Here is a 16,758-nt window from a genome sequence, read left to right as displayed (position 1 = left end):
CATTTGTGTGTTATTAAAGATTGTCTCAAAATTTACCAAATATATTAAATATTTACAAAATATATACTTTTTAATGTCAGACAGTCTTATGAGTTGAGTGCAGCAGTCTGAAGTACAACATGCATTTTTGACATCTACAAAAATAAACATGCGTTATGTAGACTGTTAGACTAAGGAAGTTCTCAGGTGTCGTTTTCTATTCTGGACTCTCTGTCTATGTTCTGCATATCGAGGGATAAAGTTTCATGTAGAATACATAAAAGCAGGCCTAACATTCATTATATAATCAAAGTAGATAATAAAAAAGCAATGCAATAGACATAGACCATGTCACACATGATACCATACAGACATAGCTGAGAAGCAACTTGAGGGAATCAGGAAAGATTTTGTAACCTGGTGATAGGCAAAATTTAATTTTGCAATAAGAAGCAAAAAAGGTTTCCATATTTAGAGAGCAAAGATAATTTTATAAACCCAGCAACTGTCCAACCAGATCTCCTCTTCTTGATACTTTTACATTGCAACATTAGAACAATTTAGACGAAAACAGGTCATTTAGCCCAAAAAAGTTCACCAGTACTTTCCTTTACTTTTTCTCAGAATTCTTCTCCAGTAGCCATGGAATCAGTCTAGTCCCTCTTCTGTGACCTTTTCTAGTTCTGCTATGTACTTTCTGTAGCCTAGAGACCAAAACTGCACACAGTACTCCAGATGACGTCTAACCAGTGTGTTATAAAGCTTGAGCATAACCTCCTTGGACTCTTAATGGCTTCTGAACACTGTCTTCTACTTGAAAGTGTTGAGTTCTATGTGACTCCTTCTAAAAAGTGTTTACTTTTCCGACTGCCCATTGTGTATTTCAATCCAACATTTTTACTTCCTATGTGTAATACTTTACATTTACTGACATTAAATTTCATCTGCCACAAATCTGACCAATCCTGTATGCTATCCAAGTCCTTCTGTAATGATATAACGGATTCCAAATTAACTGCTAATCCACCTATCTTGGTATCATTTGCAAACTTAACCAGCCTGTTACTTATATACCTATCTAAATCATTTATATATATTAAAAATAGCAGCGGCCCTACCACTCTTAGTTTCAGCCAAATATGTTAGAATTCCTTGCACCATAACCCTGTGCCTGAGCAACATTTACTATTCAGATTACTCTTTATTTTAGAAATGTTTGCACTGTTTTGCTTACATGGACCTACCAATAAGGGTCAACCTGCACCTTGTGCCAGTGCTGCATTTATATGTATTATCTCACTGAATCATGTAAGCAGGTTAGAAACTCAGTGAATGGATTTTACATTGAATAAAATCAACCTATCCAGTGTTACATAATGAGAACATTCTATGTCTGTTGGTGTGTCTCTCATTCTCTACTTTAGGAGTTATAAAATTATCATTCAAAAGGCAGACTTGGTTTAAAGACTTTAGCCTCTTTTTTTGGTTACTATGTCTGTCACCAATGAAATACAGTATTTCTGACACCCTTACTAGTTGAAAATTCAGAGAAATAAATGTGCATTCAAATTGTCCTTAATATAGCCAGCAGACAGCTATGCAGATACCAGCTGATGTTGTCTCCTTCGGTTACGCTAGCCTGATTCCCTATCACATCTGGATAACCTTTTCTGTGAGGTAGAGTTGATCTCCTATTGACAAATGAATATTCAGGTATATACGTTTCATTAGGTATAGACAGAAGTCTTTTCCAGTCACCTTGACTACTTATTAGAAAAGCATGTTTACTTTCAGAACAGATTTTGTAAACGTAATAGATTAATAGGTTAATTCATGAAAATAAATGACTGACATACTGACTGACTGACTGAATTAATGAATGAATAGTGGACTGATTAAATCTAAAAACTGGACTGAATTGTAGATAGATAAATTGAATCAATTCACGAATGAAAAGATGCATGAAAAATAAGACAGAAAATGCATAAGTGAGTGCATAAATTAATGAATTAGACAAATAAATAAATATTTGACTTGTGAATCAATTTGTAAATAAAATTAATATATTAAAAGGTGAATAAATGAATAAATGATGGAATGATAACAGGGTGGATGGATGGATGATGGAACATGAGTTTACGTATGATTACATAATTGAATTTGCTTTCTTTTCAAATCATTTGGTGTCTTTCTAGTTCTTATTTACTAAACTATCAATTTCTTCTAATTTCTTCTAATTTAGAGTGCAACATTAGTGAGTGAAAATTTTGAACTGCCGTCATCATTATTCTACTCATTTGGGACAGCAATAACGTCCTAACAGACATTTTGCTATAAATGAGGGAAGAGATTAGTTAAGATATTCTTTTAGGGATTTTTCAACATAACAATCAGGCAAATAAATAATGATCTAAACAAACAAGCCATCAGGTGGTCTCATGTATAAAACCTTTCTTAGATTCTGTACAAAAAATTTGCTTTTGCTTGAAAGGCAAAAACAGTGAGTGCACAAAAAAAATCAGATTTATAAAACTGTACATATGCCACATTCCATGCCAAATCAACTTAAAACTATGCACTCATTCACACATTTTTAACCATCCCCCATCACCTCCCATAACTAAAAAATATGGTGTAAAAATGCCTCTTTTGAATATTCATGATGTGATCTCTCCTCGCTATTATAAAAAAAAATCTTGGAAGGGAGACTAGGGAGACAAGACATGATCTTCTCGGAAGACAATTTGACATCCCGTGAGTAACACTTTAACGTCACATGAGACAAGGCAGTGAGACAACATTTAAAACAAGTTCAAGGACATCTAACCTAGCAGTTGTTGGAATGCTGTTGGCAGACACACTTCATGTGCTCCCAGCTCTTAAAACAATGACAAGCGACAAGCAGAACACGCAGCTTGCCAGCAGCAGCAGCAAGCCAGCAGATGATCTGACTGCTTCTCCTTAGCGTGCATTCAACCCCACCTTCCTTTACAATGCGAGCGGCAGAGACGCGAAGGGGCAAAAGGAAAGCTGCAGTACAGGCTTTGAAATGATTGACGTGCATCGCAACAAACAGAAAATGCAGCTCGCCAGCAGCAGCAGCAACAAGCCAGCAGATGATTCAACCACTTCTCCTTAGCGTGCATTCACCCAACTCTTCACAACACGAGTGTCAGAGACGCGAAGGGGCAAAAGGACAGCTGCTGTACAGGCTTTTAAATGATCGACAAGCAGAGCGACAAACAGAACACGCAGCTCGCCAGTAACAGCAGCAGAAAGACAGCAGCTGATCCAATGGCATCTCCTTAGCATGTGTTCAACCGCACCCCCCTTCACAACACGAGCAACATTATATGTCCTGCAAGAAAAAGATTTAACCACACCTGGGGGTAAATAAAGGACAAGTATTGTTTTTACAAAAGATTTAAAGTTAAAGTGAAAATAATGCTTATGTAACAATTCCCATGAAAATAACAATCTCTTTAAATTACATATCCAGTAAACCAAACCCGGGGGTGGGCAAGCGAAGCGAGCAGAGGGCGGAGCCCCCAGTATAAATATAAATATAAATTTGAACATGCATCTAAATGAAGTCTTTACTACAAACCATGAGAGAATACAGAAAATGAAATTTCAGTGAATGTGAACTTGAGGTATTACTGACTGAAGTGGATTAATTGTAAAACATTCTTTTTGCTGGTCACTCTATTGAAGTCATAAATTTAACCAAAAAAAAAAGAAAGAGAAAGTGGCAGAGGCTGAGTGGAAAGATCTGTAACAATTTTCCATCATGCGGTGCTCAGATTTCCATCGGTTTGCACCATGAATTAACATAGGCTGTGTGCAGAAAACTACATGATATGAAGAACATTCTTATTGAACTTGTAAAAAATTAAACCTTTTGTTAAGTAAACATCAATGTTGGCAATACATAAAACTGTTTACTTTTGACGTATAACATCTAAATGTCTTTAAATTGCCATTGCGTTGATCGCCGGAGGAACAAGGTCTAGGTCTTTGATGTGCTCATCTTGGCCTGTAACAGGTGGCAGAAGCAGTCCAAATCTAACACTTTTTATTTAAACCAAAAAGTTCTATTTTGGTCTCATCTGTCCACAAAACATTCTTCCAATAGCCTTCTGGTTTGTCCACGTGATCTTTAGCAAACTGCAGATGAGCTGCAATGTTTTTTTTGGAGAGCAGTGGCTTTCTCTGCCATGCACACCATTGTTGTTCAGTGTTCTCCTGATGGTGGACTCATGAACATGAACATTAGCCAATGTGAGAGAGGCCTTCAGTTGCTTAGAAGTTACCCTGGGGTCCTTTGTGACCTCACCGACTATTACACGCCTTGCTCTTGGAGTGATCTTTGTTGGTCGACCACTCCTGGGGAGGGTAACAGTGGTCTTGAATTTCCTCCATTTGTACACAATCTGTCTGACTGTGGATTGGTGGAGTTCAAACTTTTTAGAGATTGTTTTGTAACCTTTTCCAACCTGATGATCATCAACAGCTCTTTTTCTGAAGTCCTCAGAAATCTCCTTTGTTCATGCCGTGATACACTTCCACAAACATGTGTTGTGAAGAGCAGACTTTGATAGATCCCTGTTCTTTAAATAACACAGATTGTCATCCCATTGATTGAAAACACTCTAATTTCACCTTCAAACTAACTGCTAACCCTAGAGGTTCACATACTTTTGCCACTCACAAATATGTAATATTCGATCATTTTCCTCAATAAATAAATGACCAAGTATATTATTTTTGTCTCATTTGTTTAACTGGTTTCTCTTTATCTACTTTTAGGACTTGAGTGAAAATCTGATGATGTTTTAGGTCATATTTATGCAGAAATACAGAAAATTCTAAAGGATTCACAAACTTTCAAGCACAACTGTATCTCTCACATACAGTGGCCTGTTAACAACAGTTACTCTACAATCACCTGAGGCTATTTCAAGCTTGTTACCTCTTCTGCTTTAATACGCCTCTGACTGATTGTGCCCGAGTACACAGTCTTTCCGTTTCTCAAGTTTGTTTTGTTTTTGAATTTTCTTTTTCTTTTCAGTCTTTTCCTTGATATTATGACTGTACCCTTCCCAGGTAAATTAGCCATTGTGCACAGCAGGGAGCATTTTCACAAAGAATTGACCAGTTTCAATACTTGGAATTGTACTATGATAAGGTCATTCTGCTGACAGTGCCACCTCAAAGCCGGAATAGTGACAAAATAACCACAAAATAACACAAACCAATCATGACAAAAATGATTTTTATGCTTAGCTTGTATTAAAAAATCTTTCAGCATACAACTCCACAGTCAGGCTGTGTCTGGTGACAGAAATGAATGCACCAGTTAACTCAGATACTCTTGGTATTTTTGCTGTTGACTTTTCTAGATGCTTCAGGAGTGTGCAGAAATTTGTAGCAGAAAAGAGCAATTCCAAAATCCACATCAGCAGCTTTTATGCTCCAGCACATCTGGGTCCAGTAGTTGTAGAGTCTCAAATGCCAACACTGTTGTTAACTGTAAGATGATATTTTTTAGTGTAATACATCTATTAGGGATACTTTCAGTGTGTTCTGAGCTGGGAATGATCCTGTACCGGTCTGGTCTTAGTACACATTTATGGTAACTAGACTAATTTTGAGGATTAGTGTCATTGCAGTTTACCTCAGAGCTGCAGACTAGCAGCAGGTCAAGACTAAGTGCAGTTGCAGTGTGCTTTTTTGGAGTCAAGAAGGAGCTGCCGACTAACTTAGACTACTTCATGAGTATGTTTCCAGAATTTTGTATGTTAGGTAATATCACAAAATAAATTCGGTAAATATACGGTTATGAACATGAAAAAGCAAGAAGTAAGCCATTAAAAATACTGAAACAATATCATAGATTTGGACCAGAAATCGTGACACTGAATTAAATATATTAAACTCAATGCTGCAGAAGAAGACAAATGATGCATGGAAATAGTTACACTGTGTAGTATAAGAAACAGAAAAATATGTATCAGCATACATCTATCTGTTAATCTTCAGTAAAACGATGCAGAGTAATTGTCTCAGAAAATGCATATTGAAAAATGCTACAGATTTCCTCCATACTATTCCTTTGTAGTATAGTGGAGGTATCTTTCTCCCACAAAATGTATTATCTACTGTAAAGTTTGCACTGTGATGAGGCATTCTTTATAAATATTATCCTGCCTCTGACTATATTTTGCATGCTTTAGTGACTGTTGGACTAATTTGGTTATTACAAGCTGGATGCATAATGATGAATGATAAGTATTAACTCTTATGTTATTGAGAAAATGTGTTATAGCACGTAGATGAAGACTCCCACAGGCCCCATGGTGTCACATGCCTGTATTTGCACTCTATGAACATCACATATAAAAATAAAACAATCTTGGGGATGGTTTCATTTGGAGATTTAAGCCAACAGCCACTTGTACCCAGGACACCCTGGTGATGGATCATCATCCACCCACTAGTTGCAGTGAGACAATTATGCTTAACGTATGATTCTGCTAAAATTTAACTTGCATCATCATTACTTTCCATATGCTTTCCATAGATTGGCTTTTTCAGATACATTTACAATAACAACAGCAACGCTCATTTTGATCTAATGCACCTTAACAAATGCAATGATTTTTATTAAGCTTACATGAGGATGTATGTTTATTCTGTGTCCCTTTAAATCGAGAGAAATGCGCAGGTGCAAGTCATTAATTTAAAGACGGTGAGACGTTAATTGCCAGCATGCTACCATTAACACACAATCAGTAAGCTGAGCAAACCAAGGAGAAATAAAAAACAACAAATCTAGCTGCATAATAGCTATACTTGGTATTGATCTTGTTTTGCTGTTCACTGCAAACAGCACTCAGACCTGAGGATTGTCTCCTGTTAGCATCATACTACATAGTCTGGTCTTGATCCTCAGCTACGGTACTCTCTCAGGTACACTGCAACTCACCCTCAGTATCTAATAAGGAATTTAGCCACCTACATTTTAGAAGTCTATGCAAAAACAAGCAAATTTCTCCTACTTTCTTCAGGGTTTATATAGCATAAGAATGAAAACAGAGCCAAACAAACAATAATAAAAAAGAAAAAAAGCACTGTTACATAATAATAATAATCAGAAGCATGTATTGTGTATGAAAGAATTATATTTCATAAGCAGGAATATTTATTTGAATGCAACACTTAATAAATACACAAACTACAGTGACCTACTAAATATAATTAATCCTCACTGCTGCCTAAAGCTTATGTCTATTGCTTGGTGTTAGCCATTTACTTCATTTTTAATTGGTTATTTATTAATGCATTTCATCCGGTTTAACAAGCAGGATACAGTGCCCAATCAAAGCAAATTCCATATGACATTATACAGAAATGTTCATTTATAAATAGCAATAAAAGATAACTATACCAAGCTTGTATATCCATATTGACTGGGCATTTGCCTTGCTATTTTGGGTTTTCTTCTGCAGATGCTCCAAGATTTGACATGCATCATTTAAATGCACAAAAAGTTTCGGTGAGCTGAGAGGAAAACACATTTCATTATTGAATTTGATGATGTTTTGATAACAGCATGGCAGACATCAGTCTGTCAAAAAGACAAGATGTTCGCAACCTTGTTCTTCTATACTGCCATGTCAAAGGGTCATGGATGATGAGATGAAGCACTACCACATAAGCTGATGGACTGCATGTCAAGTCAATATTGAAAAACAGAGAAAATGTGCCCTTCATGGCTTCATTTTGAATGTAATGGCTGCAAAACATCAAAAGCCAATTTGTCACCAGATATAGATTTGCCAGAGAAACTGATGTCATTGACTTGATCTATGTGCATGCAAAAGTTGGATTATACAGGATGACATTCCAGAGAGCTTTGATGTTCTCATCTCTCCACCAAATAACTGCAATTGCAAGCATTTCAGTAATCAACCAAAATGTGCTGTGCATTTACATTTACATTTTAGCACTTTTCACTCCAAAGACTAAGATCAAGAGCTTCTTAGAACTTAGGCCCATGAGAAAGATACAATTACATATTGAGTATTTTATCCAAAAGTTGCTGACGTTTGTGTTATCTTTCCTCATCAAACATGAGAGAATAAGAAAGGGAGAAGAGCATAGTAAAAAAAAATAATGGGATATGTAAATGTCTAGATGATATCTAATGAATTAGCATGTTCAATGATTACTGAAGAATGATAGTTGAGCGTGGTATTAATAAGGATTCTACCATACACCAAAAGATCTTTATTTTTCCCTAATAAGATAAGTTAAATTTAATCTAATTTTAAGTGAAACTTAGTTCAATTTGAAAGAATCACAAAGAAAACATTACTATCAGTATTTAGTGGGTATATTGAAATTTACAGAGTATATCAGGTTTCTGTTGTTCCTTGTGGAAGATTCATCTAGATGGATTGTTGAGAGATTTAAGTAGTACTGTCCTATCAGTGACCTATGGGCTGCATCTGACTCACTGGTTGAGCAGCTCTAAGCAGAATCAGATTAAAAACTTGTAACACACTTTGCAGAACAGCAACAAGCAATTTCATCTACGAACCACCAATTGTTACCACTTATGGATGTGGAGTAGGTGGAGCTACAGTGTTATATGTAAAAGGAATGAAGCATTACGACTTCCTGACTCCTGTGCATCTTCCTGCATTTTTTTCTGCAATTGCATAATATACAGTAGATAATCTGCAGCATACCAAAAAAGTCAATTATATTCTATCCTCCCCATTTATATCATAGTGGAGGAGCAGATCAGGTCAGGTTGGGGAGCATACACTGGTACAGTGTGTTGCCACACTCACTACACAAAGAAACAGCTCGGGATCCTGGTTGGCAACGCCCCAGGCAGGCACACGGTTCAGTCCCACCCTCCGGAAATGACCCTCTATCTGCCGTAGCCAAGTGTTATGTTGGCCTGGTCCAGCCACTTGGGTCCTCAACAACCGCTCATTCAACACAAAGTCAAACCAGCAGTACCCAAGGATTCTCCGAAGAGACACAGTACCAAAGGAGTCTCAGGTCAGTGGATAGCATCCATGTCCTGCAACCATATAGCAAGACAGGAAGCACCAGGACTCTAAAGACCTGGACCTTCGTCCTTTTGCATAGATATCGGGAGTACCATGCACACCTTTCCAGTGACCTTTTGATCCCCCATGCTCTCCCAATCTGTCTACTGACTTCATAGGAAGAGTCATCAGAGACATGAATGTCACTGATGAGGTAAGTAAAGTTCCACACTCTCTCCGCAGACAGACACACTACTGATGGTGGTGTCTAAGACATCATTAAAGGCCTAGATCTTGGTTTATATCCAGGACACTCACAAGCCCAGACAATGAGACTCCTCACTCAGTCTCTCGAGAGCCCCAATCAGAGCCTCCATTGACTCTGCAAAGATCACAGCATCTTCAGCAAAGTCAAGATAAGTGAATCTTTCTTCGCCAACAGATGGCCCACTAAATTGAACAGAGTAGGAGCAGGAACAAACCCCTGATGAATCCCAGTATCAACTGTGAAAAACGCAGAGGCTCTGCCTCCACTTTGCACAGCACTCGCAGTACTCCTGTGCAGGCTGGCCATGATATCCAGCAACCTTGAGGGGATCCCATGAAGTCTCAGGATGTTCGACGTGGCAGCTCGATCAACTGAGTTGAACACTTTATGAAAATCGACAAAGGCTGCAAATAAGCTATGCTGATATTTGTGTTTGCACTCCATGAGAACCCCTCAGTGCCAGGATGCGGTCGATGGTAGACTTCTTAGGTGTAAAACCAGACTGCTCCGGTCATTGGTAGGTGAGCAAGTGATCACGGATCTTATTGAGGACGACCTTAGCAAGGATCTTACCCAGCACTGAGAGCAGTGTTATCCCCTTGTAGTTGCCGTAATTCAGGCAATCACCATTCCTTTTCCAGATAGGGACGCCAACTCCCGTTTTCCAGTCAGTTGGGATGATGTCAGTCTTCCAAATGGAAGCAAAGCAAAGATTGCTTGCTATGCCAGGAAGACATCCTTAACACCAGCCTGGAGCAGTTCACCTCAGATACCACAGATCCCTGCAACCTTCCCTATCTTCAGCAGGTTCACCACCTGTGCAATCTGAGTGAGATTGGCTGGTTCACAGTTAATTGGAGGATCAGCCTCAAGAACCGTGGACCCAGAGATATCCATCATCCTAGCCGGAGAATCAGCTTGAAACAGCTGCTCAAAGTAGCCAGCCCAGCGGGTCACAACTAAAGTGTCATCCATAAGGACTGTTCCTTCAGCCACCCTGACTGGGACTCTCCTAGGAACAAATTTGGATGTGCTTAATGCTTCAATTGCTCTGTAAACAGGACGTGGGTCACTAAACCATAGATGGTGTGTCACTTGTTTACAGATTCCTCTAACAAACACCTCCTTATCTGACCTAAGAGCCCTCACAGCCGTCCTTCTCAGTTCCTGGTACAGACCAGATCTACCATCGAGCCGTGCTCTGTTACTCCTCTCAATGATATCCAGAGTGCCCTGCGAGATGAAACACCTCCTTCTGGGAACACCAATAACACCAACACAAGCCTCATTTTCCTGCTGGACCTAAGCTGGATCTTCAGAGTAGCAACAACAAGTCTGTGGTCAGAATTCACAAACTGGGCATTTCTGTACACCCTGCAGTTTTGTAAGAGCCTCCAGCGTCTGAATGTGATCAATCTCCTTCACTGCACCACCAGTATTGGAGTACCAAGTCCATCGATGCGGCTCAGGGTGCTGGAACCAGGATCCAGTGATTCGCAGCCTCTGACCTTGTGCAAAGTCAAGGAACATGGAGCCACTTTCACCATGGTCACCAGACCCATGGGGACTAAGAAAATCCTCATAGCCAGCTATGTCAGTGCCAGTGGCTGCGTTGAAGTCACCCATGACCAGAGGAGTATCACCTCGCTGTACCCATCAAGCACCAAGCGAAGTTGCAAATAATACCGACACATCACTCTTGGAGCATACACTTAGACAACAGACAAGGCACCCAGACAGTGTTATAATCTGAGTCCCATAATACACTCGTTGAAAGGAGTGACATTGGACACCATCGGAAGAAGCCAATCCGCCACAGCAACAGCTACTCCCGAGTATGAGAGCCAGCAGAGTGAACAGTCCAATAAAAACGTATACCCACCTACATCATGTGTACCTACCTCGATCTGGCCAGTCCCAGGTCTGCGCACCTCCTAGAGTGCCATCACTGAATTGCAGAGTTTACGCAGCTCCTCCGACAGCAGAGGAAGATGATCATCATGCCTGAGAGACAAGACGTTCCACATGCCTACCTGGATGGGCTGCCTTAAATTGGGACAAAAGTGCTGCCCTGCAGCGGGCAACACCTTAGCACCACATCGGTTCAGATTCCCAACAGGCCTGACTCCATTGGCTCTCTGACAGCTTGATTTTTACAGGGATGGAGCTCCCAAGGCTTTCCCCCATTCCCTTCATAATGTAAGCAGCCTTCCTATGGGCGGCTGCAGCAGAACTACTCCCGTGGAGAGCAGAAAGGAATCCTTTTTGTCATCTCAGAGCTATGTAAAGTGGCTGGAGTGCCAGTCCTGTCACCAACCCCCATGATTTCCCAGCAAGTTGGAGGACCGCTTGAAAGGCCAGATGCAGTTTAATGTCATACCCAGGATTCTGTTTTGGAGGAGCACAGTACCCTTTATAAAAAATGTGACTTCTGGGTGTTTTCCCCACACGGGCACATGGCAAAGCACCATTATGCCCATTAGTGTGTTTTCTTCCTTTAGAAAGTGCGTAAAGCAAGAGTACTACCCTATCTGTTCCATAGCAACTGCCCATTTTTGAGTTTGTGGCAGTGAAAGCTGACAACATGCACACACCAACTACTGTGTGGTAAAAACATGAATGAATGCAACTTGTATGGAAGAATACACGGAAAACACACCTGTCAACATGAGTTGATACATGCACACAGGAATAAATTGCCCCAAATAAGAAGACAGGATAAATAAGCAGAACACTGACCATAATCAAGAAAGAGAACAAAACATGATTGTGAAGAGTAGATTCACAATACAAAGATAAGTGATTTAATGTTTTATGATGTAGCAGTTGTGTTACAAGTTCATCAACATTCACTGAATGGCCATCGTGGAAGGATGCATGATTTGCTGTCCAAGATATTGTTCCTATATTATCACTTGATGAAGCTCATATCAGAAAACTATTTCTCACAATTGTATGTATTGCCAAACATTGAAGCCATTGCGAGATCAAAATCTCTTAGTATGTGATATCTCTTTTAGAGAGCAGTTTGAAGAATTTTATGCCAGTCTTAGAGAGTGAAAAAAGAAATCAATCCATCTGCAACTAATACAGTTCCATGTGATATTTTGTTTCTTCATCTACAATTCCTGTCCTAAAATGGTTTTTAAAAAGTCTGAAGTTTGAAATTGTATATAAGGATGGCTATTTTATGTAAATATTGATCAAAGTGTAAAATTTGGCCATTTTTTGGGAATGCTCCCTGCAGCTTTCAAACTGAGTCAAGTCAAGTTGGGTTTGTTCCTAGAAAACTGCTTGCTCAAATTTAGGCTATTCTTTGCAAACTTAGAAAACATAAAAGCTGAGTGATAGCAGTCAATAATGCAACGGAGATTAGAATGCACAAATCAGTCAGACAATCAGGTAATACCGAACCATATTTAATATCCATTAAGTACAAAACTGGCTTTACACCTTTTCATTTATACGCCATTGTGTATTTTGGTTGAAGGTTTTGTCCCACTTATGAATATTGATGAGTTACCATAAAGTGGCAAAATACATAGAGATATTTATGACTTTTTGTATCATGTTTTTGCATTCACTGAATGGTACTGTTCTGAGAGTTATTTGGGCTTAATACTGTATGTTTATGTCATAATAGCTTTTCCCAAGAGACACTCTGGTTTATCCATTTTTACAGAGAATTCTGAGACCAAGAGAGGCTCAGGGTTAATGACAAGCAGGTTAAAACCTTCTGTGCATCAGGATATGGGTACCACCTCTTATCAAATTGGTGACCTCCATCACCATGTCTATGATTGAACTGACTGCACAAGATGATGATAGCAGTAATTTTTTATATTCATGGAGTCAAAGTGAGAAATATGCAAAGGTTGATGCAAGGATATATTTTTTTTTACAAGTTAAAGACGTTAAACTAAGAAGTGTTAGAACCCAGCAATTTTTATAAGTAACCTATGTCAAAATGAAAGTCAAAATCATAGTTGAAAATGAAACAGAATAAGTAACCTAAATATCATTAAAAAGTATTTCAGGAATGCTAGAATTTTTTTCTTTGCATTATCTATTTGACATTATCAAAGGTAGAAAGGTCAGAAATTGTTTTTTGTACAATGGGAACCTTTATACCTTTCACCTGATGATGTCAAGTGCCACACACTTCCAATGGACCTACCCTGGCAATAGATTTATAATCAGATGGAACAAAACACTCAGAATACAAACAAAACAGCACTGTGGAAGAAAGTATTTCATTTTCAATGTTGTTAACAACATTGTTAAAAATGTCCCTGAAAGAAATATGAATTTAACCACTAAATGTCTTGGTCTTCCAAGTCCTCAAAGGCCAAGGAAAAACTATTGTAATGCTAGAAGTAGCCTCCTCTCAGGTACTGTCATCTCTATTAGCTGTCCCATTGTGCTGTGCTACTACTGATGCGACGCTGCTGTCTCAGCTGTTGTTTCTTCAATCTCACAGTCTTGAGATTCTGCTAAAATAGCAATATGGCTATATCCTCCTTATTTACTCTTTCTACCCTTGTCAGTCTATTGCTCTCCTATATCCCCTCCTTCATGCTCTAGACAGCCTCTTCCCACTCAGTGGTCCCTTTTTATGTCCTCTGCTGATGTCATCATAAGTGGAGGAAAAGGGAACATTCACTCAGTTATAATTTTTGCACTCCCACCTGCACTGTCTGCCAGCATGACACTATAAAAAATGTAAGACATGTTTAAAGTTTTTCCATCTTTTTGTGCACCTTTTTTGAAAGTTCCATAAAAGTTTTGACATTCTTTAGTTCCTTTGTATATTTTACAGTCTTTTTCTGATGCTATATTGTTTTACATGGGTTTTGACCATTTTGTGGTTCTTGTGTCTCTTGTTATCATGGTTTCCAATCCAATCCATTCCAAATACACAAGTGTGCATTGACTTTGTGCAGCAATTTTAAAGATCATCAGCATACATTCCTGTGTCATCCACTTGTCATTATAATCATGAGAGTTAATAAATAACCCATTATAACATACTGTATTTTATCTTTTAATTCTATATATGTATTATTTAAATTATGGATTTATTCATGTTTACTATTAGTTATTTAGTTCTAATTTGCTGTTTTTCTTTTAATCTCCTTGTAATTGTTTCTTGACATATTGTTAAACACTTTGAGCTACATACCTTGTATTTGAACATGCTATTGAAATAAATCTTATTGTTGCTGCTGCTTCTTAGTGTGCTGTTTGCTTTGATTCTTTTTCTCACCTCTGGCATAAACACTTTTTCTTCAGTTTTTTTGACTATGAATTTTGGTTTTTGATTTAGACTTTGGCAAATGATTTTACTGATTCTTAGTTATGAATATGTGCTTGGTTTCTCACTATGCTCCATCTCCCAATTCCTATTAAAGTAAACTGTTGTGCCTTATCTCTTTGAAAGCACAACATAATCTCAGATCGATAATGCAGGGTTCTGTGATAGAGCAGTTAATGAACAAGATTGAACTAATACACTCAGGGCAACAAATTCAAACAAAACAGATGATGGACTGGTTTCTGATCTCTATAATAATATTTTAGATTGAACAGTGTCACTAGCTAAAGAAATGAAAATACTCTAGGAGAATGTTGGGTTTGTAATAGTAAGGGGGTCTGCTGTAGCCAAAACCTCTTTTAAAGTCAAATTATAATTTAATGTTATCTAAACTAATTTGTTTTACACAATTATGCTTGAATTGAATTTTTCTAAATATTTACAAAGTTCAGAGTTGCAATCTAGATGTCACACTGCCCTTGTTTTAATCTGAAAGTGTATATGTATGGGCAAAACAAATCAAATATAATTAAATAGTGATCAGAAATAACATTTAATGAACTAATATGTCAATTCTGAATCTCAACTCTGTAATAATAACATCTAATATGTGGTTATGACAGTGAGTCAGGCTGATGACAATCTGGCAAAACTCTACTGAGTTTAATAAATGAGTAAAACATTTGCTAAAAATATCAGGTTCCCCATGAGTGTTTATATTAAAATCCCCCATCAACATTACATGATTATAATTTATAGTTAAATAAGGTAAAGTGTGCCAAATTCTGCCATAAACAATGAACATGGTCTTGACGGTCTGTTGTGCTGGAATTTGTTTTAATGTGTAATACAAATGCCTCAAAGGATGTAAATTCACCTACATTTTTAGAAGTGGCTTGTAGATCATCACACAGAGTTATCCCAATTCTTTGTCTTTAACCAGTATGTCTTGATTTATGAAGGAATGTTTAACCGTTTGCTGCAGTGGGCTGGCGCACTGCCCGGGGTTTGTTTCCTGCCTTGTGCCCTGTGTTGGCTGGGATTGGCTCCAGCAGACCCCCATGACCCTGTAGTTAGGATATAGCGGGTTGGATAATGGATGGTTGTATCACCGTTTGGTGAGGCCGCAGCTAAAGGAATACTATCAAATTTACCAATGCAGGTTTCAGTAATAAGACACAACTCATATTTTGTACTTAATATATATTTTTTTTCTTTTCAAAAAATCATATTACGATCCTTTTAACACAAAATCACGATCCACAATCTGAATTGCAATCTATCTTTTCAATGTGGCATACACTTAAGAGAATATCCAGACTCAAACTCATAAAGATCTAAGTAACAGTTTATTTTAAATATCAAACAAAGTTGAATTCAATTGTTCTCTCGTTTGCTAGCTAAACGGAGTTAAGGAACATGCCCCGAAACTGGCGAGTGAGTGAGGAAGCAAACACTCCCCCCCACCCCTTCAGCCGCTGCATGTTTCTCGGATTGGCGCAAATAAATCGGGACTGCAAGTGAACTATGATACATAGCAAAATGAGAGATGTCACAAAATCAACCGGAATGTTCAAGCAAATTATAGAGAAAAAATCCGATCTAAATTGGTTAAGTAGTTCTCTAGTGAAAAGTGGACAGACATTAGATTTTATATATTAGTAAACCTTCAAAATAATGTGCAGTTAAAGTCTCAACAGCATTCTCAGCATTTCTGGAGCTTAGTAGAGCCAGATAATTGTAAGAATCCACCAAGCAGCTCTGAAAATGTCTGCTTTGTTTGGGTCTACATACCTCTGTGAGTCTGTCTTTTCTGACATGAATGTCATGAAATCAAAGTTCAGAAGAAGACTGACAGATGAACATTTAAATGACTCCATAAGAGTGAACCTAAGTGGCTACACTCCACCATACACCTCTCTTGTTGACTCCATGCAGTGCCAGTCATCTGACTAACTAAAAAACACATCACACATGAAACTGGACATGTGAATACTCTTGTGAAGTGAAACAGTGACATATGACAAATGAATAAGTAACATCTGTGTATTTGGAATTGCATTGTTTTGTTTTGACAGCATTCATGTTTTAATTCAATAGTGTGAGATACACTAGAAAATGCATACAGA

General features: G+C 38.2%; 1 protein-coding gene across 8 annotated transcripts in view; it reads left to right on the top strand.

Annotated features, from left to right (window-relative positions):
• Positions 1 to 16,758, top strand: part of syt3 (synaptotagmin III) — a 155,905-nt gene that overhangs the window by 50,638 nt on the left and 88,509 nt on the right. The window lies entirely within an intron of this gene.

Source organism: Polypterus senegalus, chromosome 13 (genome assembly GCF_016835505.1).
Source record: "Polypterus senegalus isolate Bchr_013 chromosome 13, ASM1683550v1, whole genome shotgun sequence".
Classification (NCBI taxonomy): domain Eukaryota; kingdom Metazoa; phylum Chordata; class Cladistia; order Polypteriformes; family Polypteridae; genus Polypterus; species Polypterus senegalus.
This window is presented reverse-complemented; position numbering and strand designations above follow the sequence as displayed.